A 26,708-nucleotide genomic window follows, 5' to 3' on the forward strand; every position below is an offset into this window, starting at 1 on the left:
ACCACTGATACCACTGATCCGGACTTAAACAAGAACGCAACAACATACAGAGATAACCATATACACAAAGATGCAGTGAAAATAATACTTCATTTCATTAATGTAAAATACTGAAATATGCTTACAAACAGTAATGGAAATAAACCAGCTAAGGCGATGGTAGCTTATCTCTGAGAAGAGATGTGGTGGCTACATGCCTCTGAACTGTGTTACAATGAGGCTCGAAGGCCTATTTATTGTTGAGAAACAATGGAAAACCCTTCACATCCTGAAACCTAACCCTAGAATATGACACACCAAATTGTGGGCCCTGTTTGGGTAAATTAGTACATCAATTTCCCAGGGTCGTAACTTTGGCATACGATCTCCGTTTGACGTGTACAATAGCTCGTTAGAAAGATCTATCCGAGCACTACAACTTTCGGTAGGGAAACATTGGTCCATGGATCAATGTTGCCCCGAGATTTCCCAAAAAACGTTGTTTAGGGCCTCAAAACGGCTCCAGAAGTTTAGGACCCGAAAAACTACTAAAAATAGTAAACTGTGCTACAATTTAGGAAACTGAAAAGACTGAAAGAGACAGTTGTGGGGGTCCAAATGGGATAGGTGGGTGGCCACCAACATCCACCTGGATCAGCTACAAAAGAAACTATGTTCTAATTTTCCAATTTTTGACACCTAATCTTCATGATCGGGTGAATTTTATGTAAATAATTAAATTAGGAATGTGAACAGTCATCGGGAGATGAACTGAACAGTCACTCCCTATTGTATATAACAATGACCTACCTATGGAATAATACACGAATCAATTTTTGTTTTGTGGAGTTATTGCCTGGCCTGACATGGTATCAGAGCTAGCTCCTTTTTTTAGCTCTTATGCTCCTGTAACTCCTCTGTCTGCCATATCTCCTCTGTCCTGACATGGTACAGTCCTGAGTTACCTACGCTCTCTGTTCTATCCATAACGCGCTGCCTCTGCCATATTCCTTTCCAGCGCTGCCTCTGTCCATATTCCAAAAAAAAAAAAAACCGATGCCAGGCGCTGCTGCAAATTCACTATCGACTGCTCGACCTTACGCCTCTGCCTAGCCTGCTTGATCTTGGACATATGGGTATCTAGTTTTGTAAAGCGTCTCCCATTTTCTCCGTTTTTCAATGAAAACACTGTTGTTACAGTTATTTTTAATACGCTGATACAGTTATATGCGTGGTTATGTTATTGTCCTGATATGCGTGGTTATGTTAATGGATATGATATGGAGGATTTTACTTAAGTTTCCATGATTAGTTGTGGCTGAGGAAAATCTGTCTAAAACTTGCATTGCTGTTCCTTAAATTTGATGCAAGAATGGCATTGGAAGCATTTTCACTGTTAAGACAAGCTGGAGTGTTGAGGAATTCCGCTGAGTAAAGTTTTTAAAGCATCGCTTATTTATACCCGCAAGGCAGTAAAGAATTGGTTGGCCGGCCATGGTGGTGTCCGGATTTAGGAAACCACAAGCTAACTTACAGAAATGAGTTGAATCGTGCAAAGTTGGTAAAAGGAGAATAGCGTGCAAGCTTTGCGAAAGAATTTACAATGGCGAGCGAAGATGACATGGCCATATTTCAATAATTTTCACCACAGTTTTATGATTGTATCAGCGCAGAGGGTTAAAAGAGTAATAGTTTAATTTTTGTGTGGTAGATGTTAAGACTGTGAAGGTGTTTGGCTAACCTTGGTATCACTGAAAAAAAAAGGGGCGTTGAGCAGAAACAGTTTTGCTCAAGATTTTCCTTATTTTATTAGTCATTCTGGATTTAAGGAATACAATATATTGATAATGGTGCATTGAGCAATTCTTTCTTGTCAAAGGCATGGATGCTTGATATATTGTATGAAATAAGGTTGAAATTACAAATGGTGATATTCTATATGGATAAAATATAGTTTTTCTCTTTGCTAACAGAAGTATTTTTCTATCAGCGGAAATAATTTTTTTTTTACAGAATGCATTCAATCATATCCATGGTGGGAATAGTTCTCACTGTCAAGGAGAACTATCCTGAATGGTCCCAGATGATAAAACACACCCTCATCTTCACTGAGTTGTGGAAAGGAGTGTGTGTTGGAGAAGGAGACAATGACCCAGTACAACCTACCTCAGACAAAGAGCTCGTCATTTGGGAAAACAAGAATAGCAAAGCTTATGCATTAATTGCAGCATCTGTAAATGAAGAGGTGAGTCGCCATATTTCGTCATATTCAACTGCCTTTGAAGCTTTACAAAAGCTGAAAGAACTCTATGACTAACATTCTGCACTTGAAGTTGTTCAACTCATGATTAAACTCTTCACTCTTGAACTGCAAAATAATGATCCTCTTGCTCTTGCATCTGAAGTAAAGTCTATAATGCATGATATCAATTCCAATAAGGTTTAGCTGGATATTCCTCTTATTTCTTTTCTCAAGGCACTTTATCCTACTTATTCCAATTATCTTGAGTCATTGCAAGCAAATGGAAATCTCAAAGATATAAACTTTGACTCTCTTGTGAAAAAGTTTGCTGAAAGAGAGAGCTTTTGTAAAGAAGACAGCCCCTGAATCTTCTGAAGAGACTGTGTGCCTTGCTCATAAAGAAAAGCATCCTGCTCAAGATTCTACAAGAGGAAGAGGTGGACGAAGAGGAAGAGAAAGATATTTCAGAGGTGGGGGGGCAGACATTCTCAAGGAGAAAAGGCAGATTTGCACTGCATTCGCTGCAAAATAAATGGATCACATGATGCCTCTACATGCAAGCTACCATGGGACAAAATTGAGCAGAAAAGAAACCAACAAAAAGGTAAAACTGATGATACAAACAAAGGTAAAGCACCTGAATCTTCTCACTATGTTGAGGCATAATGTAACATTGGAGTAAATGAAGATTTGTTTAATGCTTCACTTGCTTCCTGGAAAAATGATTGGTTGCTTGATTCAGGAGCAACCTGTCACATGACTCATACAAAATATTTTTTTGAAGATTTTATTGACAATGTTGATGGAGCAGTATACTTTGCAGATCAATCAAAAATCAAGCCATCAGGGCTTGGCACAATCAGGCTTAAACTGCCTGGTCTTCCAGACTTTCTTCTGGATCATGTTCTATATCTCCCACAGCTCAAGAGAAACTTGTTGTCCTTGGTCCACATCCGCCAGCAAGGTCACTCCATTCATATGTTTGATGGCAAGCTTGAGGTAAGAAAAGCATCTGACCACTCACTTGTCATGAGGGGAATAGAAGAAGAAAGGCTTCTCAAACTGCAAGGAACATCTGCTCATGCACAACATTTCTCATACAATTCTCATCATGAAGAAGGTACACTTCCATCAAGTTTATTATGGCATGCTATATTCGGACATTTGAACTATGACAGTCTCCGCTTATTGAAGAAAAATGGTGTTGCTGGTTTGCCTACAATTCCTAGAAAACTTAAGCAATGTGATGCTTGCATTCTAGGAAAGCATAACAAATAGTCTTTTCATGATTCACATTCAAGAGAACATAGGAAACTTGAACTCATTCATCCAGATTTATGTGGTCCAATGCCTGTTCCTTCTACAAATGGAAATAAATATATCATGACATTTATTGATGACTATACCAGAATGTGTTGGGTTTATTTATTGAAGAACAAATCTGATGCTTTTCAAACATTCAAGAACTTTCATAAATGGATTGAAAATGATGCACAATCTCATATTGGGTCTATTCGCACTGATAATGGAAAAGAATACACATCAAATGAATTTGAAAACTATCTTCGCCAACATGGGATCAAACATCAAATAACTGTGCCTTATAATCCCCAACATAATGGTGTAGCTGAAAGAATGAATAGAACAATCTTGAATATGGTACGATCCATGCTTTTCTTCAAAAATGTAAAGATAATGTTTTGGGCTGATGCTGTTCTATGTGCTGCATATATAAAGAATAGATGTCCATCTAATGCTATAAGAAACAAGACTCCTTATGAATTGTGGTATGGACATGTTCCTTCGGTAGAACATCTTAGGGTCTTTGGTTCCACTTGTTATGCTTTGATACCAAAGGTACATAGAAACAAACTTGGTTCTAGAAGTCGTAAGTGTATCTTCCTGGGGTATTCAAACACCTCCAAAGCATACCGCCTCTATGATGAAGTAAATAAAAGGTTTGTTGTATCTAGAGATGTAATTTTTCTTGAAACATCCAAAACTGACAATGTTGTTGAGCAGCAACTTGATCGCTGGGATAGATTCGCAAAAACAAAATCATTTCAAGAATTTGATAATCAGATTCCACATCTTGAAGGGGGGATTCCTATACTAGATCAACATGTGGAATCTTCTTCTGAAGAACACTCTCCCCCGCATGAAACTCCAACAACGGATGATGCTTTAAGTGATGTAATTGATAGAATTGGGAGACTCAATCTTGATTCAGTCCCAACTCAATCAACAGAGCAGCTTGGACCATCTCAGAAAGGTCCCCCAAAGTGGCTGATGAAGACACTTGAAAGTGTTCATCCTGATGAAATTGGAAAAACAGGAACCAGAAATTCAAACCGACAAAATGGAGGTGATGTAGATGACTCTAATTCACCTGTTGATATGGATGTTTCTTATGATTGTGAATTGAACTTGTCTACAGATTTTGAACCAACTTCCTTCAAAGAAGCTACTTCTCATGATGAATGGAAAGAAGCGATGCAAAAGGAGTATGATTCCCTCATAAGAACGGCACTTGGAAGTTGGTTGATCCTCCATTTGGAACCAAACCAATTGGCTGCAAGTGGGTCTACAAGAACAAGTATAAAGCTGATGGCTCACTTGACAAGCACAAAGCTAGGCTTGTGGCAAAAGGTTTTACACAGAAGGAAGGGGTCGATTATGAGGAGACTTTTTCCCCCACAGCAAAATGGGCTACCATCCGGACACTCTTTGCACTAGTAGTCCAGAACGGTTGGAAAGTCCATCAAATGGATGTAAAAAATGCTTTCTTGAATGGAGATCTAAAAGAAAATGTTTTTATGTCCCAGCCTGAAGGATTTTCTGTGAAATTACATGAACATAAATTATGCAAACTTGTGAAGTCCTTATATGGCCTCAAACAAGCACCGTGAGCCTGGTATGAAAAACTAACTGAGCATCTTCTGAAACTCAATTTCAAACATTTTGATCTTGATGATGCAACTTTATTTGTCAAGAAAGTTGGAAAAACAGTTGTATATATTGTGGTATATGTAGATGATCTTTTGATGACAGGGAACAATGAAAGCTACATTACATCCATAAAGAAGGAATTGGGGAAAAGTTTTGAAATGACTGATTTGGGCTATGTTCATTACTATCTTGGCATTGAAGTAACCCAACATTCAAAGTCCATATTTCTTTCTCAAAAGAAATACATTGGAGATCTGTTGAATAGGTTTGGCATGATAGAGTGCAATCCTCTCACTACTCCAATGGAAAAAAACTTAAAGCTCACATCTATTGAAGGAAAAGAATTTGAGGATGCAACAAAGTATAGACAGCTTGTAGGAAGTCTCAACTACCTAACTACAACCAGACCAGACATTTCGTTTGCTGTTGGAATCCTCTCCAGGTTTATGCAAAATCCTTGTGCGGGACATTGGTTTGCTGCTAAAAGAGTTCTAAGGTACTTGAAGGGAACTCAAGACTTTGGAATCAAGTATACACAGGTGGACGACTTCAGTTTGATTGGATACTCTGATTCAGACTTCGATGGAGACAAAGAAACTGGGGTATCAACTTCAGGATATGCTATGAGTCTTGGATCAGGAGCTATCTCCTGGAGATCACGCAAACAATCAGTTCCAGCAGATTCCACAACAGAAGCAGAATACGTGGCAGCAGCTGAAGCAACAAAAGAAATTGTGTGGCTCAGGAAAATTCTTGAAGATTTGCAGGTAAAACAAGTACAATCAACTCCACTCATGATTGACAACACCTCTGCAATAAAGTTGGCCAAGAACCCAAAGTTCCATGATCGAACGAAGCATATCAATACTAAATATCATCTGATTCGACATCATGTTGAGGCCAAAACAATCCATCTCCGTCATTGTTCCACAAATGAGCAAATTGCAGACATCTTCACCAAAGCACTTGGAAGGGAAAAGCTTGAACGATTCAGAATGATGCTTGGACTCACCAACATCCCTTCAGATTAAGGGGGGAAGTTGACACCTAATCTTCATGATTGGGTGAATTTTTTGTAAACAATTAAATTAGGAATGTGAACAGTCACTTCCTATTGTATATAACAATGACCTACCTATGGAATAATACACGAATCAATTTTTGTTTTGTGGAGTTACTGCTTGGCCTGACACCAATCAAATTTGGTGACATCAATATCTGAGAAAAAGGGCACAAAATCAAGGAAGCCGAAGAGCTTGAGGAAATTTGGTTATTTCCTTTACCTCATTTTAACTATGATCCTCAAGGTGTCATGGTAGTAATTATATAACAGTCAGTTATATAAAAAATCTATTCATTTGAAACCCCCTTTCGATAATATTTTTATAAACATTGATTATTTTCAACAAGCTGTTTAAAGAGCCAAACTCTTAGATAGTCAAACAAGAAAACAATTGCAATAATTTAGGGAGGAACTGTTTGAAAATTTCCTAAAGGAAAAGGCTCTCCACCTCAACATTTCATTCGAACAGTTAAAGTCTACTGAATTTTTGTAGTTTAATTTCAACGAACTCACTTCAGAACCTTCTATTGTTTCTCAAAAGGAAAAAGGGGTAGAAATTGAAAAAAAAAAGGTTTTGTTGTCACAGGTAAAGAAGCTGAAGTCACAACAATAAAAAATCTAAAAGAGCAACAGGAAAGTACATGAAGAGAAAAAACTCCAAAAAAATAAATATTAGCTAAACATGAGATTATTGTCATTAATTCTCCTGAGAAAACAAAGCAAAATAAACTAGAAACAATAGAAGTCAAACAAATGCAAGTAGATAAGGAGAAAGAAAAATAGGTATCTACTGAAACCGCACTAAAGAAAATGATGAAAAAATGGAATCATATAACAAGTTTGATACTAAATCTGGCGTATCTCCTCAAGCATCAGTAACACCAATTTCTAATATTCCTTGGAAATCATTCTGGTTTAAACTGGTTTTTGAGTTAGAAGCAATTGCAAATACTATCCCTTCTTTGAAATATTATTATTTTAATACTCAAACAAAATCAATTGTCAAAAGAACAAAGAAAAGGAAACATGATACTCTGGAGACTGTATCTGAATTCAGCTAGTAGACTCAGGGAGACGTAAAAGAAAAATCTCAAGATTTAGGAGCTTTTTTAATTACAATAAATATCATTTGAATGAGCTTGTAGCTTCATATGATGATAGTTTGCATAAAATTAGAGTTTTGGAGGAAAAAATGAAGAAAAATGAGTTGTTCAATGAAGAAAAATGACAACGAAAGTATGCTACTTTAGTTCAAGGATTTACTGTAGAAAGAGAAAACCTGCAAAATAACTTTTAGAAACAATTGAAAGAAGCAATTGCAAAACATGAATAGGAGATTCAAGAATTAAGAAAATTACTTGAAGATCAAATCCGCATCTGGAAGCAAGAAGCAGAAAACACTTCTGCCATTATGGTCACAACATTGGAAGAGAAAATTGAATCTCTTAAATATCAAGTCAATGAGAATCAACAAGCAACATAGAGTCTCGAAGTTTTCAAGGATCAAGCTTTAAAAATTTGTCTAATTTTAAGGAAGAATCAATCAAACTTCTATAAAAAGATGGATAAAATCTCAAGATTTTATCAAGAAATTACATATTTAAATGAAAGAATTGATTCATTGGTAGAAGAAGACAAATCAATTAAAAATATTTTTTTGTCTATTCTTGACTGGGAAAATGAATTTCAATCTAATGAAATTCCAAAAGTTTCTAAGAGAGATAAAAGATTGATGCTTGCATCCTTAAGTTGCAGGGAGAAAGAGAAAAAAGAAATCAGAGCATGCATACAAATGACATATGAGAAATGTTTATCAATTTGGGAAAAAGGAACAGACTTTATAGAAGAATTTGACCTATCAGGTGGCAAGTCATTAAAGGAAGCAGTTCCAGGAGAATTAAAACAATCTACAAAAGATCTTATTGCCGAGGACCAGGTAGAAATAAAAAACATTAAATTTTGGAAACAACAAAGTTTCCAAAAAAATCTGCAACTTCCTTTTGAACAAATCAAGCTTATTTCCAAGTTTGAGATCAAATATCAGAAGAAGAAGAAAAATGTACAAGGATTAATTTCCACTTGCCAGATCAACATAAATTAGTTTCCTTCCATTTATTTCTCTGCATTGTATGAGATATATTCACAATGGGAAGCTTATATCCAAGTACATGCACCTCACCTGCTACTTAGTATCAATTACGAAGATTCTGAAGAAGAGGAAAGGATGCCTGCTTTCCTACCAGATATCAATTGAACAAACATATTTTTAGAGTTGAGTATTTACTTTCAGAAAATCTGTTGATTTTCATGTCTCAAGACCTATTTTATTATTTTTTAGTATTTATAGACCTTTATGTGTTGGTGCAAAGGGTCCAGAATCAGTGAAGACTACAGACTTCAATGTTTTTAATCAATTTTGAAGTACCAGGTTTTTTCAAAACCATTTTCAGTGTTCATGTCTGATGACCTATGGCATTTATGTCAGTACATGATTTTAATTACTTAATAAATGCCTTTAATTTTACTCTATGACTTATGCTGTTTGATTCTGAATGAATATTTGATAATTCTATTTAAGATTCCTTATGACAATTTTGCAATTTACATATTTTTATGATCAGGAATTAAAAATTGTAGATTTACTTATTGCTAGTTGATCATTGCAATCTAGTATTCAAATATAGGCACATTTTCTCTTCTCTACCAGATAGAAATTGTTATTTATTTAGTTTAAATTGTGCATGTATAGATATTCCAGAAAATACCAAAAAACTTGTTTCAATAGTATGAAAATTCGAAGAAAAAAAATTTGAAGTTTCTATTTAAATATTCAACCAAAACTTATATGTTCGATTTTTTGTATTCAATTCCAATTAGGATTTTAAATATTATGATATTATGCATGGTGTTATGCTCATTTAAATCCTTTAATTTCTACTATTTAGATTGGTTAAATCATTGGTTAAATGTGCATGTGATGTGGCTATTGGTACATTCATAAGGTGCAAGACTTTGGAGCAAGTGTTTGATGAATAGAATCTCAAGAAAATATCTTTTGTTTTTGTATTCTAGATATAAATGTTAACATCAAGTAGTTCACATACCTATTGTATTGCAAAACCTTTTCCCTTTATATGTCCATATGCATATGGCATTAATAAGTTTATAATATAAGCTTGTTAATCATTGATACATTGCTCTTGTTCAATGTTTCTAGCATTCACGTGTTGTTCTAAGAAATTGGTAGCTCTATTGTCATTGCAAATAAAACAATTATAAAAAGTTTGTGCAATTTTTTTTCTCATATTAGACATATCAAAACATGGTGCAAGTGTACAAACAAACTCAAACAAAGAGTCATAGCAGTCATTGATATTTTTTCCATAGATCAACAAGCCTTGTTCAAATAAGATTTGCTCAATTGACAATATGTCAAAGTGTCCAAGTGATAATTGGTATGGAAAAATGCATGGGCCAATTGCTTTATCTATTAAAGCTACAATATCTATTGTGCTATGTAACAAGAGTAGCTCAAAATGTCCACATGCAGAATTTTGGTTATGTTGCAAAATATTATATTGATAGCCATCAATGTCTCGATTGAACTATAGATCTTAGTTTAATTTTAGTTTTAGATAGGAAACAAAACCTTTGTTACAAGGGGTATACAACCCTACGAATCTAATATATATATATATATATATATATATATATTTAGAACTTTGATTGGCCAAATATTGACTTCTTGCAAGAGCATTTTTTCCACCTGTCAACAATTCCTTATGTAAATTGGATGCAAGCATAGAAATTCTTGTAGTCATAATTGTCCCTTGATCCCTGTTCACATTGGTAATGCTTATAATATACCAAACTCATCTATTTCTTGTTGTAATGTTTATCATTGTATATGGAACAATGAAGTTACTATTCTTTTCAGTACTGTTGTACAAGTTTCCTCAGCAAGGTACATTCCATTAGTTTTTGCTGCAGTATTGTTTCTTGTAATGTATGTGTGTCATTATGTCCATGAAAATAGTTATGCCTATGAGATGAATCACAATGTGACAGTAGATTCCATTTTGAACCTGGGTTCGACATTGTATGTGCCCAAAAGTGCACCAGAAAAGTTATTTTACATAGAACTAGCATAAGGCGTTGGAACAATACTTGCAAATTTCTTCAAAAAACTTCTTTGTATTACTATGTTCTTGTATTCATCTGTGTCAAGTATTTAGATCTGAATACAACTACAACTAGAGAACTCATAGTTATCGCATTATTTTTCTAACAAAATAGGTCTTTTTAGAATATATGTTTGTTTTTCCGCTGGAGCAGTGTTAATGCAAATTGTTTTTCTAGAAGTTGAATACAAAGGCAATGTGGATTATTTTTCAAATTGAAATTTTTCGCATATTTAACAATGTGTTTCCATACTTTCAATTTTGTTATCTCCACAAGATATGCAAGTTTCTTGAATTTTTTTGAATATAGTTGTCATAAAGCGATCCATTTTTTTCTTCATATAAGCGCTATAATATGTTGTTGCAGCATATGCATCTAAAGTAAATTGAGCATTTGTGTTTTCTTGCCACGCTATGTTCTTATATTCATCTATATCAAGTATTTAGCTTTGAATACAACTGCAACTAAATAACTGTTCTTATTTAGTGCTATTGATACAAAAGGAAAAAGACGTGGAAATGGATTGCTAAGTATGCATGTAGACATAAATAGAAAGAAAATGTGGGATTTGAGAATCAATTATTGAAATTATAGAAAGAATTTATAGTGTCACATAACATATACACTCATGAAATCAATAATTGACCTAAGAGTCAAGAAAATAATTGCAACTATGCACACAGTATAGTATTTTCATAGCTTGTTGGATAGAGCCAAGTCTAGTCTTGTTTGTTTGTTTATTCTCTAATTTTTTGATATGAAACATATAATTTAAAAACTCATGGAATAATTTGCATTCCTATTATCAGGTTTACAAGAAACCTTTTTTATTTTTTGCATCACAAAAGGAATACAAATAAAATCCTTAAACAAATATTTTATTTTTGAAGATTTAAGTCAGAGGTCGTATCCACAAATATTTTGAAAAAAAGAAAATATAGCTTCCCGTATACCCGACCTTCTGACCACCTAACTCACTAGTCGAGGTGACTACGATTTTTTTTTTATAAATAATTTTCGCAACCTCCTGACCTCAGCATTTCCTGACTCTCAAACTATCTGATCCAATGAAACCACTTGACTAGGATATAGTCGGGGTCGTGATAGAATAAATGAATCATAAAACAAAAAAATTCCTGACTTTCCGACCTCTCGACTATATGATTAGCCTAATTTAAAAAACAAAAAAAATCGCTTACAGTTTGGACAATAATATTAAACTTTTCCCTAAATCAATTTAAAAAAAAAATAGTTTACACTCTAGGTAGCAACCTGAGGATTGAACGAGGGAACTTATGGGCTATATTTTCCTTAATGGAAAATTCAGTCTATAGTTTCTCTAATGCATAAAATCCATTTACATTCTTTCCTTTCTCGCTCATAGATAATGGTGATCACCAATTATATATTTCCACACGACAGTACACCACGGGGCCCCCAATATAATAGATAGGCGAGTGGTCAGGTCATACTCGTCTGTTACTTCACAACGTCGTGTTCCTCACCACTCCCAACTTCCTGGCCTAGTAACACTCAGCTCATCCTGAAATTTTCAACTTGCGCTCCCTCCGACCACCCAACCCCTGACTTTCAACTAAGTTAGTTCGATATATCACCCGCACGTCCTTCCACTGCAAATACAGATCAACCTCCCGACCTCCGTGTAAGTGGATTCCAACACCACTTTTCTTATGCTATTATGAAACTATTACTCTGTCCTCCAAACTCTCGGTTATCCGCCTCACTGCTTGGATCCTGCAGATAATCCGCATCCAATGTCCAATCGTACAATAGAAGAATCCCTCTGCTCCAATCAAAAGCTTTCCCACCTATGAGCCTCACTGCAACAAGATAAGCCTTATCCAATTCTTTCTATAAATTCAACATTTCTCCCCTTTTCTCCACAGTAAACACCCTTTCTTATTATTCAAGAATGGTTGTGTCATGGATTTTTGGCTATGCACCACACAAATCCTTCACTCAATATTTTTTCACTCTCTCCAAGGATTAGGTCTGCTACTGCATGAAATTCCTCGAGCTAATCTTCTCGACTGCGACCTACTCTTAGGGATCCATTCTGCTTCTAGATCTAAATCAACAACTTGTCACTCTGTTGAAGTCATACTAATATTTTTCACGATGTTACCCCTTTTGAGCTTGGGAGATAGCTACATTGAGGAATAACTATCCCGCAGTGCTTCTCTGCCTTCAGGTAAGGAATTCCTCGCATGGTGATGTAGGTGGTCCTGTAACTCTTATATCATAGCAGCTTGGTGCCATGTTACTATGGGCTCCCACCTAACCTCCCACATGCCAATTATTCCAGGATTCTCACCAACTCTCTCAACAATGTTAGAAAATTATATATTACAGAGCAATGGAACACATAAAATATATTGCAGAAACATAAACACAGAAAACACATAAAACAAGAGAGACATAGATACATACGTGGTTCAACCAGTTTGGGTTACATCTACGGAGAAATAGCTAGTCCTTCCTTTTATATTATCCAACAAACTGAAGAGATACAACCTATAGCAGATCCGATGTAATTCCCTCTTCGATCTCACATAATATTCTCTTTCTTTCTCACTCAGAATATAGATCTACATAGATGCAATACAATTCCCTCATATATATCGAGGGGTTGCCTTCTAGGGAAAAAAAACCATAAATTAAACATAACTTCTACCATCAGATCTCCGCCTAATGAATGGCTCAGATAGACTATGAAATTACAACATTTTACAAGGAAATTTTACATCTATTTTTGGCTTTGGGGGCGCTACCCCCGATCCCCTGCTGGGGGGGGTCCTAAAGATCATTGTTTCCCCCCCTGGACCCCCCCTTGCAGTGCAAATATTACGGGTGGCATTGCCACCACATTACGAACTGGGGTCCAATGCAGTGATACCTCCGAATCAGGCTCCACACCCAACAATATCCCACTTGGAGACTGATTATAACAACTCCACTGCTGCTTCATTTGTTGGACAATGATTCCACTTTGGACCTCGCTATTTCTCATCTTCTTCATCATACTTGAAGACCAAATGAAACTAAGCAGAATCTCAGTTTCTCCCTGGTTTCAACTTTTGTTAACATATTTGCAGGATTTTGGCTAGTGTGTATCTTTTCCAGCTTCAACTGTCCATCTTCCAACACTGACTATATGAAATGGTACTTGAGGTGTATATGTTTAGTCTTGGAATGAAATTCAAATTTCTTTGCAAGATGTATGGCACTCTAGCTGTCACTATATAACCTGCCCAACTCCTGCTTCTTACCCAATTCATCCAGAAACCTTTGTAACCATATCATTTCTTTACTAGCCTCTGTAGCAGAAACATACTCTGCTTCCATTGTTGAGAATGCAACACTTTGCAGTTTTGAAACCTAAATGACAGATGTTCCACCTACAGTAAACACATACCCTGTTGTGCTCCTCCTGTTGTCTCTATCATCCGCCATATTTGCATCAACATATCCCTGTAGAGCAATGTTTGAACCACCAAAGAATAATGATTGATTTGTGGTACCTCTCAAATACCTGAGAATCTACGTCACCGCCATCCAATGTTATTTTCATGGATTGTTCATGTACCTGCTTACAACTCCTACTGCATGTGAAATATTAGGCCTTGTGTAGACCATTGCATACATTAAGCTTCCAACTGCTGATGCATATGGAACTTTTGACATAAAAGCCATTTCTTCCTGAGTCTTGGGACACGCGTCCTTACTTAGTTTGAAATGGCTAGCCAAAGGTATACTAACTGTTTTTCATTTTGCATATTAAATCTTTTCAACACATTTTCTATGTACTCACTCTGAGACAATGTTAATTTTCGATTCTTCTTGTCTCTAACTATTCTCATACCAAGGATTTGTTTTGCAGCACCCAAATCCTTCATTGGAAATGAGTTAGCCAATTTTCTTTCGAGCACATTTATTTCCTGCATGTTGGAACCTGCAACATGCATGTCATCTACATACAATAACAATATAATATAGCTGCCATCATTTTGCCTTTTGAGATAAACACAATGATCAGAGTGACATTTAGTATAACCTTGTTCAGACATAAACCTGTCAAATTTTAGATACCATTGTCTTGGAGCTTGTTTTAAGTCGTACAATCTCTTCTTCAACCTGCACACTAGTTTCTCCTTCCCTTTTACCTCATGTCCTTGTGGCTGCTGCATATATATCTCTTCCTCCAAATCCCCATGGAGAAAGGATGTCTTTAAATCTAACTGCTCAAGATGCAAATATTCAACTGCTACTAGACTTAAAATAGTTCTGATTGAAGTCATTTTAACAATAGGAGAAAATATCTCATCAAAGTCTATACCCTTTTTTTGTGCAAACCCCTTCACCACAAGTCTAGATTTATACCTTTTTCTACCTCCTTATTCTTCCTTCAACATGTAAACCCATTTATTATGCAATGCTGTTTTACTTGCAGGAAACCTGACTAAGTCCCAAGTCTAGTTATGTGCTAAGGAGTCCATCTCTTCTTTCATGGCTTGCTCCCACTTCTTCCTGGTTTATACCTACAGTGCTTCTTCATAACATTCTGGTTCACCAGAATCAGTCAACAATACATAATATAATGAAGGAGAGTATCGTTCAGGGAGTCTACTTATCCTGGTAGATCTTCTAACACCACTTTCAAGTGTTTGAGGTGGTTGTTGCTATTGTGGTTGTTGTTGTTGTTATGGCTGTTGATTATTATGATTTTCAGGCACCTTCACTTTTTATGTGATCTCATCAAGCACCGTGTATTCTCTATTTTCTTTTTCCTGTTTCTTTTCTTGCATCTGATCCTTATACAAAACATTTTCATTGAATATGACATCTCTTCTCCTAATGATTTTTTGTTTTTCATAATCATAAAAGAGATAACCAAAATCATTAACACCATATCCAATAAAGTTACATTTCTTTGATTTTGCCTCAAGCTTTGTTTTATTTTCTTTATCAATGTGGACAAAGGCTTCACAACCAAATGTCTTTAAAAATGAGTAGTTTACCTTTTTACCTATCCATGCCTCCTCTGGAATACCACCATCCAAGGAACTTGAAGGCCCTCTGTTTATTAGATAAACAATAGTATCTACAACATCTTCACAAAATTGTAAAGGAAATCCTGCATGCAATCTCATTCACCTTTCACGCTCCATGATTGTCTTGTTCATCCTTTATGACACACCATCTTATTATGGTGTTCCTGTAACTGTCTTCTCTCTACGAATTCCATTCTCTAAACAATACCTATCAAACTCTTTGCTACAATATTCACCTCCATTGTCTGATCTGAGACACTTCAACCTTTTTCTTGTCTCATTTTCAACCAAAGCTTTCCATTTCTTGAAAGTATCAAATACATCAGATTTATTTTGAATACAATAAATCTAGGTTTTTTGGTTGCACCATCAATAAAAGTAACATAATAACGAGAGCCACCGAGAGATGATGCCTGGGTAGGTCCCCATACATGTATGCACAAGCTCTATTTTTTTCACTCTTCTTTTCTTTCCCAACTTTGAGGAATCTAACTCTCTTCTATTTTCCATAAACACAATTCTCACATAATTTTAAATCAACATGCTTCAAACCTGGCAACAAATTTCTTGAGTGACGAATTTGCATCCCTTCTCACTCATGTGCCCAAGCCTATGATGCGACAATGCCATATCTTCTCCTATAGAGGTCAAAGTATTAACATAATTAGAAATACCATCGCATAAATACAATGTACCAACCTTTTCTCCTTTTTCTATTACCAGGGATCCTTTAGTGACCTTCCAGGTTTTATCTGTAAAAGTTGTGACACAACCTTCACCTCCCAACTGCCCTATTGAAATTAGGTTTTTCTTTAGATCTGGAACATGTCTTACCTCCTTCAATAACCATTGATTTCCATGTTGTTGTTTTATGAAAGTTGTACCCATTCCAATGATTTTACAGGGTTTATCATCACCCAATCGAACATGTCCAAAATCTCCTTGAACATAATCATGAAAATGTTTCCTATCAGGTGTGGCATGGAATGAGGCCCCTGAATCTACCACCCAGGCATCAATAATATTTTATAATGAAAGAATCAAAGCATCTTGCAACACATCACCTGTCACATTCGCTTCATGATTTTTTTCTTGCTGTGCATCTCCTTCCTTTCCCTTCCGAGACTTGCAGTCTTAATTCAGGTGTCCTTTCTTCCTGCATTTCCAGCACACTATACTTGATCTGCACTTGGATCTGGCTTTCCTTGACTTACTGCAATATCCTGGGCTCTTTCCTCTTTCCATTTTTCTTCCCCTAGTCTCTACAGTCAAAGCATTATCTGATGTCCCACCGAAGCTTTTCCGTTGCATTTCCTTGCTAAGGATTGCACCAACAACATCATCAAACTTTAAAGTACTAGATCCAGAGACAGAGTTACTAATGGTCATAACTAAACCATTCCAACTTTCTGAAAATGCGCATAGAAATAACAGAGCCCTAACTTCATCATCAAAAGTTACCCCTATAGAATTTACTTGACTGGTAACTGTATTAAATTCATTTAAATGATCAGCAACAAATCCACCTTCTGACATATTCATATTAAATAAACGTTTCATAAGAAATACCTTATTTGAGGCCGAGGGTTTTTCATATAGTTTGGCCAATGCTGACATTAAACCCTCTGTTGTCGTTTCCTTTGAACTATTAAAGGCTACTGACACTGCTAGGCATAGTCGTATTGTTCCAATTGCCTTTCTGTCGAGAATATCCCATTCCGTGTCTTTCATTCTTGTCGACTTCTTTGTCTTTCCGCTCAATGGTTGGTACAGATCTTTCTGGTACAAATAATCTTCCATCGGCATCTTCCATAGCTAGTAGTTTTGGACGTTACATTTTTTGACCCTAAACCTACCAACTTACACCATTGCTCCCACTCGAACCAGGAACCCTTCTCTCCTGCGAGTTTATCAGCCAAATAGACCTTCAGCGCTGATACGAGTTGTTATAAAATTATATATTACAGAGCAATGAAACACATAAAATATATTACAGAAACATAAACACAGAAAACATATAAAACAAGAGAGACACAGATATACGTGGTTCACCCAGTTTAGGCTACGTCCACAGAGAAACAACGAGTCCTTCCTTTTATATTATCCAACAAACTAAAGAGATAAAACCTATAGCAGATCCACTGTAATTCCCTCTTCGCTCTCACACAATCTCCTCTCTCTTTCTCACTCAGAATCCAGATCTACATAGACGCAATACGATTCCCTCATATATAGTGAGGGGTTGCCTTCTAGGGAAAAAAAACCCTAAATTAAACATAACTTCTACCGTTAGATCTCCACCTAATGAATGGCCTAGATTGAATACGAAATTACAACATTTTACAAGGCAATTTTACATCTATTTTTAGCTTCGGGAGCGCTGCCCCCAATCCCCCGCTGGGGGGGTTCCTAAAGATCGTTTCCGCCCCCCCAGACCCCCCTTGCAATGCAAATATTACGGGCGGAATTACCACCACATTACGAACTGGGGTCCAATGCAGTGATACCTCTGAATCAGGCTCCACACCCAACAAGAAACTCCTCGAGAGTGCTCATGGATGGTTGGAGAATTTGGTTATTGACAAGGGCTTGTGACCCTCATTTCCAAACTCCTTGTGCTAGGAATAGAGGCTTGTGCACAACAAAGGGTAAAGCCTATGGAAGTACTCCAACAAGACATGATCATCCCATGAACATTCGCTTGATCTTTCACATACTGTTCTCTTGTCAGGACAGTGCTTTGTCAACATATATTCTGATGTACACATTAATTGACTCTGTCAAACAGAGCATCACTGTTATAAATTTATACATTAATACAAAGGGTATCAGAACCCAATTCTTCTAACTGATCATGTTTTTCAATTGAAATAGATCATTAAGATCCTTAACTTCATTTATTGAATTATTTATGATACCATTAAGCATTTAGGCAACACTATTATGGTACTCTTCTCCACTCTGACCTTCAAACACTTTGTAATTACTATTGTTTACTATATTAACTTATTTAATTTTTCATACAAGCATAGGACACATGTACCCATGCATAATCATAGCCACAATCAATATACAAATCAGGAAAATATCCCTTCACAGTTGCATCACAGATATATACAAAACTGCACATATTGTAGTTGTTGTTTATCCATATCTATTACAACGAAAATGCAACATAACCCATTAATTGCAAATAATAATCATACAATATTTATCTTTTTTGTCTACAGTGAAACTGAATCTAGCCCTTTATCCACGTCCTCTTTTCAAAATGCCTCCCTTTCTTTCGGGGCAAGCTTCATGTCCCTCCATAACTACTGCATCGTTGTTATTGCAATCCCTACATAAATTATGTCCTCTTTTTCTCCTTGTACTATTTCAAACAGGCATATGTCTCAATACTTTCCTTGTGTGCCATTTAATTTTAGGAACCATCCCCTTTACTTCATGGACCAGTCAGTGTTTAATGGCTATTGTCAAGTTCAGGTCTCTTCTTTGCACAATAAATTGTATCTTCCCTACCAAGAAATTCAATCCCTAGCTCTAGAATCATTAGTGGTTGAGGTCTAAAATGGGCCTCCTAAGGAAATTATAAAATAATACTGGAAATAATAAAATAAGATTAGATTACATCATCAAATTTTAGAGGGAAAAAATAAAAACTATTTTTTTCAACTCGTATTTTCAACTTATCTCCCTATGGCTTTACTCTAATTTCGACTGACAACACTCATTGGATGCAAAATTTGATTCCTCATCTAAGGATTACCCATGTTACATACTTTCGTTGGACCCTGTTACACGAAAAATGAGAAATACATGAAAACATGATTACAATCACGTTTTTTCATGTATTTCTCATTTTTCGTGTAGCATGGTCCATCGAAAGTATGTAACATGTGTACTCCTTGGATGAGGAATCAATTTTTTCATCCAATGAGTACTCCTGCTCGAAATTTGAGTAAAACCTTCGGGAGTTAAGTTGAAAATATGAGTTGAAAAAGTAGCTTTATTATTTTATTATTTTTTAATCTTTTTACTTTTTAACTCCAAAAATGGTGAATCATCCCCTATGGTTGACATCATCATCTTGAATCTTATTGGTTATTATAAAGTTTATTTTGGTTGTACATTTTTCTTAGGAGGCCCATTTTAGACCTCGAAATTCTCCTAATGCCATGGCCTTAGACTCAGTCCCTTTTTTTGTTATTTCAAACATTACAACATATGTGCATTCTTTTTACAATGCAACTCATACTAGAAACTTGGGTGGGACTGTCATATAGATAATAGAATTCCTGAAACTAATAATCAATACAACCCCTTTTCCATTGTTTATTCTTGCTTGCTAATATGATGTAAACTGAAGCAAATGTCAAAGTGCTCCAACCGTTTACTAATTTGTTATAAAAAATAAAATTTATATTAAAATAATAACTGTAAATATCAGTAAACATCCAAGAAAAAGTAGTCAAATGTTTTTGCCTATTTAAATAAAAAAAACAAAGACACAAATGTCATTTTGGAAAAAGCTAGGTAAAAGTAATTTTTGCAAGAAAAACTTGTTTTCCCATGCCATGTAAATAAATACCAATTAAAATAGGTTAACATCGGACACAAAAAAATAAAATAAAATTGGTATTATCGAAAGTTGGTGTTTTGCCTTGAATTAAGAATAATCTATAAACTTACACTTAGAAATTAAAATTCAATATTTTTGAAATTAGAAATTAAAATCAAATAGTTTGGAATTATTTTGGAAGTACTTAGGTTTATTTTATCTTTGTTTTTAGGAATTAGTTAGGCTTCAATTCCCCTTGTGTGTGAGACTTGAGCTATAACTTCATCTTCATCTTCATCTTCACACATAACATTTTAACTAAACAAAATAAAAACTATATGCACATAATTCATGTATACGAATAAGCAATGACATGCCACCATATGGCTCTTGTTAATTCCATAATGTTAACAGTCTCATAAATAATTGTAACCACTATACAACCATATACATGTCATTATATTTCACATGAACTCTTCTATTTACTAAAATTACTCTATATCATACAACAAATTCTGCATGATTGATTGTATGCAAGACCTAGCATACCTAATGTTTATGCATACATATGGTTTATGGTCTTGCCACAATACTTATACATATACCTAGTGACTCTTAGTTACCAACTTATGTGATGACCTTTGTTTATAAACCTTTATCATCATGTCTTTCGATATCAATGCAGTTTAATTTTTGAAAGCAATTTACTTTGGTTTCGATATAGTTTACAAACATACTACATATGTAATCTCCAGAACCTTATGCGCATCCACCTGTTAGATCATAACGCTTCCACGAAGGTTTCTCTCACCTACCAAATCAACGATTGTTATAGTTCATATCAATCAATAGTGGTAATGGTAATGGTTTTATGGTTCAGTTGTGAAACAATGACTACTATCTCATCTGTTCTATTCGCTATTTGATTGCTCATTTTGTTTCGTTGCCTCTAGGGTTCTACAACTCTGCAACTTAGCTCCATTTTAGGGTTTTTAATTGTTTTTAGCACTCTGTGGCATGTGAATACCTCCATTTATTGTTGTCATATGGTATTTTCGAATTCTTTGACTTCTACATTAACTTAGTGATTTGGAGATTATTTCTGGTATTTTTTTTTTATCTCTTGTTACAATTATTCGTAGTTTGAAAGGAGTATTCTTTTTATTCATTATTTCCATAAAATTTAATAACTTATCTTGCTGCAGGAATTTGTGGCTAGGATTATTTATGATATTTAGGGTTTTTGCAGGGTAATCCCTCTTATGCCCTACGACTTGGAGAAATTTGATTGTTTTATTTTAATTAACCAGTTACTAGTATCTTGCTTGTGAAGGAAGAGAGTCTAATGGATTTAAGCCACTGTATATTGGTAATTATATGAGACCCTTTTGCTTCAGAGTTTTTTTTTCAACAATTTGAAAAGGTTATAGAATTTTGTTGTGTTTAAGAGTTCTTCATTTCGTTGGTTTGAGAACGACATATTACTTATATATATAATAGATTATGTTCCTAATTTTAATCTTGGGTTTCCTGAATTTCTTTTTTGTGCAGTGTTGATTTTATATGTGTTTCATGTTGATATGCTTCATGGAAATAAAAACTCAGCAATAATTTATTACCGAGGGTTTTTTAAAATAGTCATATCTATGTTTTATTTGTCAAATTATTTGTTTAATTCCCTTTATAGGCATCATCTTTGAGAAAAATTATGGAATCTAAATTTTGTTATTGTACATATATTCACTAAGTTCGTACTTTGTAATTAAAACCCTACATAGGGTTGATAATTGGGTTGTTTAGTCTTGTTTTAGAGTTCATATCTCTTTGGTTACCTGGATATATATATATATATATAATATACCATGTCAGGGTTTGGAATATGTTATTATTCCTGTACCAATTCTGTATTCGGTTATTTTCTTTTGGGTTTTCATTATTTTACTGTAGAATCTATATTTAGTTCCTGATCTATGATATCTCTCTATCCTTTATAATTTCTTTGTATGATTGAAGTGGCCTTAAAAATATAGCATGCATTTATAGTTAATCAGTGTTCTAGTTCTCTTTTATACCTACAATGTTATATATATATATATATATATATATATATATATATATATATATAGGACCTAGCATACCTAATGTTTATGCATACATATGGTTTATGGTCTTGCCATAATACTTATACATATACCCATATACTCTTAGTTACCAACTTATGTGATGACCTTTGTTTATAAACCTTTATCATCATGCCTTTCAATATCAATGTGGTTTAATTTTTGAGAGCAATGGAATTTCGTTTCGATATAATTTACAAACATACTACATATGTAATTGATCCAGATTTAAACAGGAACACAAAAAATTACGAGATAACCATAAACACAGAGATGTAACGGAAATAATACTTCACTTCATTAATGTAAAATACTGAAATATGCTTACAAACAGAAATGGAAATAAACCAGCTAGGGCGATGGTAACTTATCTCTGAGAAGAGATGTGGCGGATACATGCCTCTGAACTGCCTTGCAATGAGGCTCAAGGGCCTTTTTATTATTGAACAATAAGAGCAAACCCTAAACAACCAAAACCTTAACCCGAGGAGATGTAACACCAAGAGTTTATGGGCCCCGTTGGGGTGAGTTGGACAACCAACTTCCAAGGGTTGTGACTTGGTCATATTATCTCCATTTGACGTGCATGATAACTCGTTAGAAAGATCTCTCCGAGGACTATGATGGAAAAAACAATTTTAGACAGAAAATAGGTAGTGGTAGATTTCCAAAAAGCATTGTTTAGTGCCTCAAAATGGCTCCCGAAGTTTAGGACCTGAAAAACTGCTAAAAATAATAAACTGTGCTACAATTAAGGAAATTGAAAAATTGAAAGAAGAAATGGTGGGGGTCCAAGTGGAATTGGCGGGTGGCCACCAATATCCACTTGGATCATTCCCCCCCCTTAGGAAGTAATGGTCCCCATTGCGTTGAGTTCCTCCATGAGATGAGGAAACTCTTGCTGAACTTGGTCCCTGGTGAGCCACTTGCCCTGGTGAAGGAGTTGGCCTACTTTGACAAATCGATACAGTTGGATATTCTGTTGGCGAGTGTGCTTGATTTGTCTGTCCATGATCCGATCAGTGGCAGCTTGTTCCATGCAATCTGGATTCAACTCTGTGAATGCCTTCTGTTGAGATTTAGACCAAAATAATTTTTCTTTCGCTCCTCCCTTGGTGACTTGACTCAAGGGCCAAGTGATATGAGAAAATCCCAACATGAACCTGCGGTAGAAGTTGGCAAGACCTAGAAAGCTGTGGAGCTCTGTCAGAGTGATTGGAGATGGCCAATCCTGAATGACTTAGAGCTTGGCTGGATCCACATGCACCCCTTGTTCATTAATGATGTATCCCAGATACTGAACCTGGGTCATGCCAAAAGTGCATTTCTCCAAATTGGCACATAACTTGTGTTGCCGCAGTGTTTAGAGAACCTATCGGATGTGGTGGAGGTGCTCTTCCCAACTCTAGCTGAAGATCAGGATGTCATCCAAGTATACCAATACAAATGAGTTGGTGAATGGCCATAAGATGTCATTCATTAGCCTCATGAAGGTTGCAGGAGCACTTGTCAAACCGAAAGGCATAAGCATTCATTTGAAAAGGCCCACGTTGGCTTTAAAGGCAGTCTTCCACACATCGAAGGGTTCAATTGGTACCTGGTGATATCCTGACTTCAAATCGATCTTTCTGAAATATTTTGCCCCCTTCAGTTGGTCCAAGAGGTCATCAATCTGTGGGATAAGGTACCTATTACAGACATTGATCTTGTTCAGCGTCCGATAGTCAATATAGAGTCTCCAAGTCCCATCCTTCTTTTGGACCAACATGATAAGTCTCCCACAGGGTGATGAACTCGGACGGATGTGACCTTTCTGTAGCAGCTCCTGAATCTTCCCCTTGATTTCATCGTTCTCCAGAACAGAGCACTGATAGATTGGTCCATTGGGCAGCAATGCAGCTGGGGTCAGATTGATGGAGTGCTTGACCTGATAATGCAGAGGAACCCCTGTGGGGGAGGTGAAGATGTCCTTGTACTCCTCCACGACCTTGTCCATTTGTAGTTGTCATGCGGAGGGTCCCTGTCTAGAGGTCGTGGCCACCATCTTCTTCTTTACTTGAGGGTGTATCATCAAGAAAACAAATTTTCAAGTTTTGGAAATGAGCTTATTGCATTGTTTTGCAGTAACCAAAGAGATGGTGGTAGGTGGTGCTACCTCCAGTATCCTGTACAACTTATTTCCCAAAGTAACAATAACAACACGGGGCCTTGATTCATACATAGCATGTTGCTTCTACAAGTATGGTTGTCCTAATAATACATCACAAACTTCAAGGGGAGCAATGTCACACAATACCTCATCCGTGAAGGGCTTGATGTTGTATGGAAGGGGACACTGCTGGCTCACGCGTAGATCCTGTCCTTGGTGAAGCCACCCAATGGTGTACGGTTGTGGATGTGATATGGTCGGTAAGCCCAACCGCTTCATGACCTCTCCCGAAATGAGTTTCTTTTGGCTCCCGCTGTCGACAATGAACTGTAGCAGGGAGCCCTTTACCCACATCTGGGAGTGGAAGAGACTCTCCTCCTCCTTTAGATCTTCGGGTTCCTCCTTCTGGATCTTCGTGGTGGCAACGGTGGTGTTGGGCTCCGCATCGATAATCTGCTTCCATTTGTTATTCCCATTGTTGGGTTCTGACTCAGAGTCGGAACATGAATCTGATTCTGAACCTTTAGCTCGACCATCAGTGACTGCTTGGCCCGACACTCACTTGTGTTGTGAGTGGAGCTCTTATGGAACTCACACCACTTTCCCGTGTCCTTTTTTGGCTTCGCGTCATTGTTCTTTGCTTGCAGCTTTGGCAGGTTGTCTTGGGCTGCCCCGACTTGGATTTGTCTTTTGTTCTACGGTTTTGGGGCCCCTTTCCCTTGCTTCAGATTCACAGATCCAAAGTCTCGCTTCTTCTAATTAAACTTTTGCTCGACCTTGACCACATATCGGTATGCCATGCTAAGCGAAGAGATGTTCAGGAATTATATTTCTTCTTGGATGTACTTGTGTAGGCAGCCACGGTATTTGAGTATCAAATGCTGCTCTGGATCCTCAATACTGAAATTTGTATGAATGGTATGGAAAATATTGGTAAACTTCGGCACATCTTGGTCCCTTTCCTACCGTAATGTGGTCCACTTTATGTATTGATCCTCATAGCTTCTGATAGGGTAATACTACTCCTTGATGGCATCCCAGAATGAATTCCAAGTGGGTGAGGCTGAAAATAGTGAGCCTGTACTTTCACCCTTCTGCTTGTAGTAGGTTTCCCACCAGTCCTTGACGTGGGGGGCTGCTTTGAGAAGAGTGAAAATAATCTTTTCTTGACTGGAAAAATCATGAATAGAAAAATAACCCTCTGGTAGATTTAACCATTCATCGACGACATTTGTGTCTATCTGACCCTCGAATATGGGGATTTCAAAATTAACTTGTACCTTAAACAGTGTGGTGTTTCCAAAGTAGTTGTTGGAAGCCGATGCGTCACCCCTGGGAAGCCGCTGAAGGATTTGGGCAAATTTGTCCATCATTGCATTCCTTTGTCGCTCAAGGGCTTCTTCAAGCAAGATTTTGATAGGATCTCCTGCCCCCTCATCTTTCTTCTCATTCGCCATGGGAAGGCGTCGAGATTTGTGAGGTTGGTCTTGCAAAGGTTCAACTAGTTCAAGCCCTAACTCCTTATATCCCGACCTCGTTGGGGACATGCAAAGAAAAACAGAGAAAAAAAGGTAAACCGCTCTGATACCACTGATCCAGATTTAAACAGGAACACAACAAATTACAGAGATAACCATAAACACCGAGATGCATAAGAAATAATACTTCACTTCATTAATGTAAAATACTGAAATATGCTTACAAATAGAAATGGAAATAAACCAGCTAGGGCGATGGTAGCTTATCTCTGAGAAGAGATGTGGCAGATACATGCCTCTGAACTGCCTTACAATGAGGCTCAAGGGCCTTTTTATTATTGAACAATAAGAGCAAACCCTAAAAAACCAAAACCCTAACCTGAGGAGATGTAACACCAAGAGTTTATGGGCCCCGTTGGGGTGAGTTGGACAACCAACTTCCTGGGGTTGTGACTTGGTCATATTATCTCCATTTGACGCGCATGATAACCCGTTAGAAAGATCTCTCCGAGGACTATGACGGAAAAGATGATTTTTGAAAAAAAATTGCTTGCAGTATATTTCCAAAAAAAACGTCATTTAGGGCCTCAAAACGACTCCAGAAGTCTAGGACCCGAAAAACTGCTAAAAATAGTAAATTGTGCTACAATTAAGGAAACTGAAAAACTAAAAGAAGAAATGGTGGGGGTCCAAGTGGAATTGGTGGGTGGCCACCAATATCCACCTGGATTAGTAATCTCCAAATCTTATGCACGTCTAGCTGTTAGATCATAGTACTTCCATGAAGGTTTATCTCACCTACCAAATCAATGATTGTTATGAGTTCATATTCAATCAAAAATGGTAATGGTTTTATGGTTCAGTTGTGAAACAATGACTACTATCTCATCTATTCTTTTCACTATTTGATTGC

This window comes from Pinus tabuliformis, chromosome 6 (genome assembly GCF_031772625.1).
Source record: "Pinus tabuliformis cultivar Carrire ecotype Pingquan chromosome 6, CPIR1, whole genome shotgun sequence".
NCBI lineage: Eukaryota > Viridiplantae > Streptophyta > Pinopsida > Pinales > Pinaceae > Pinus > Pinus tabuliformis.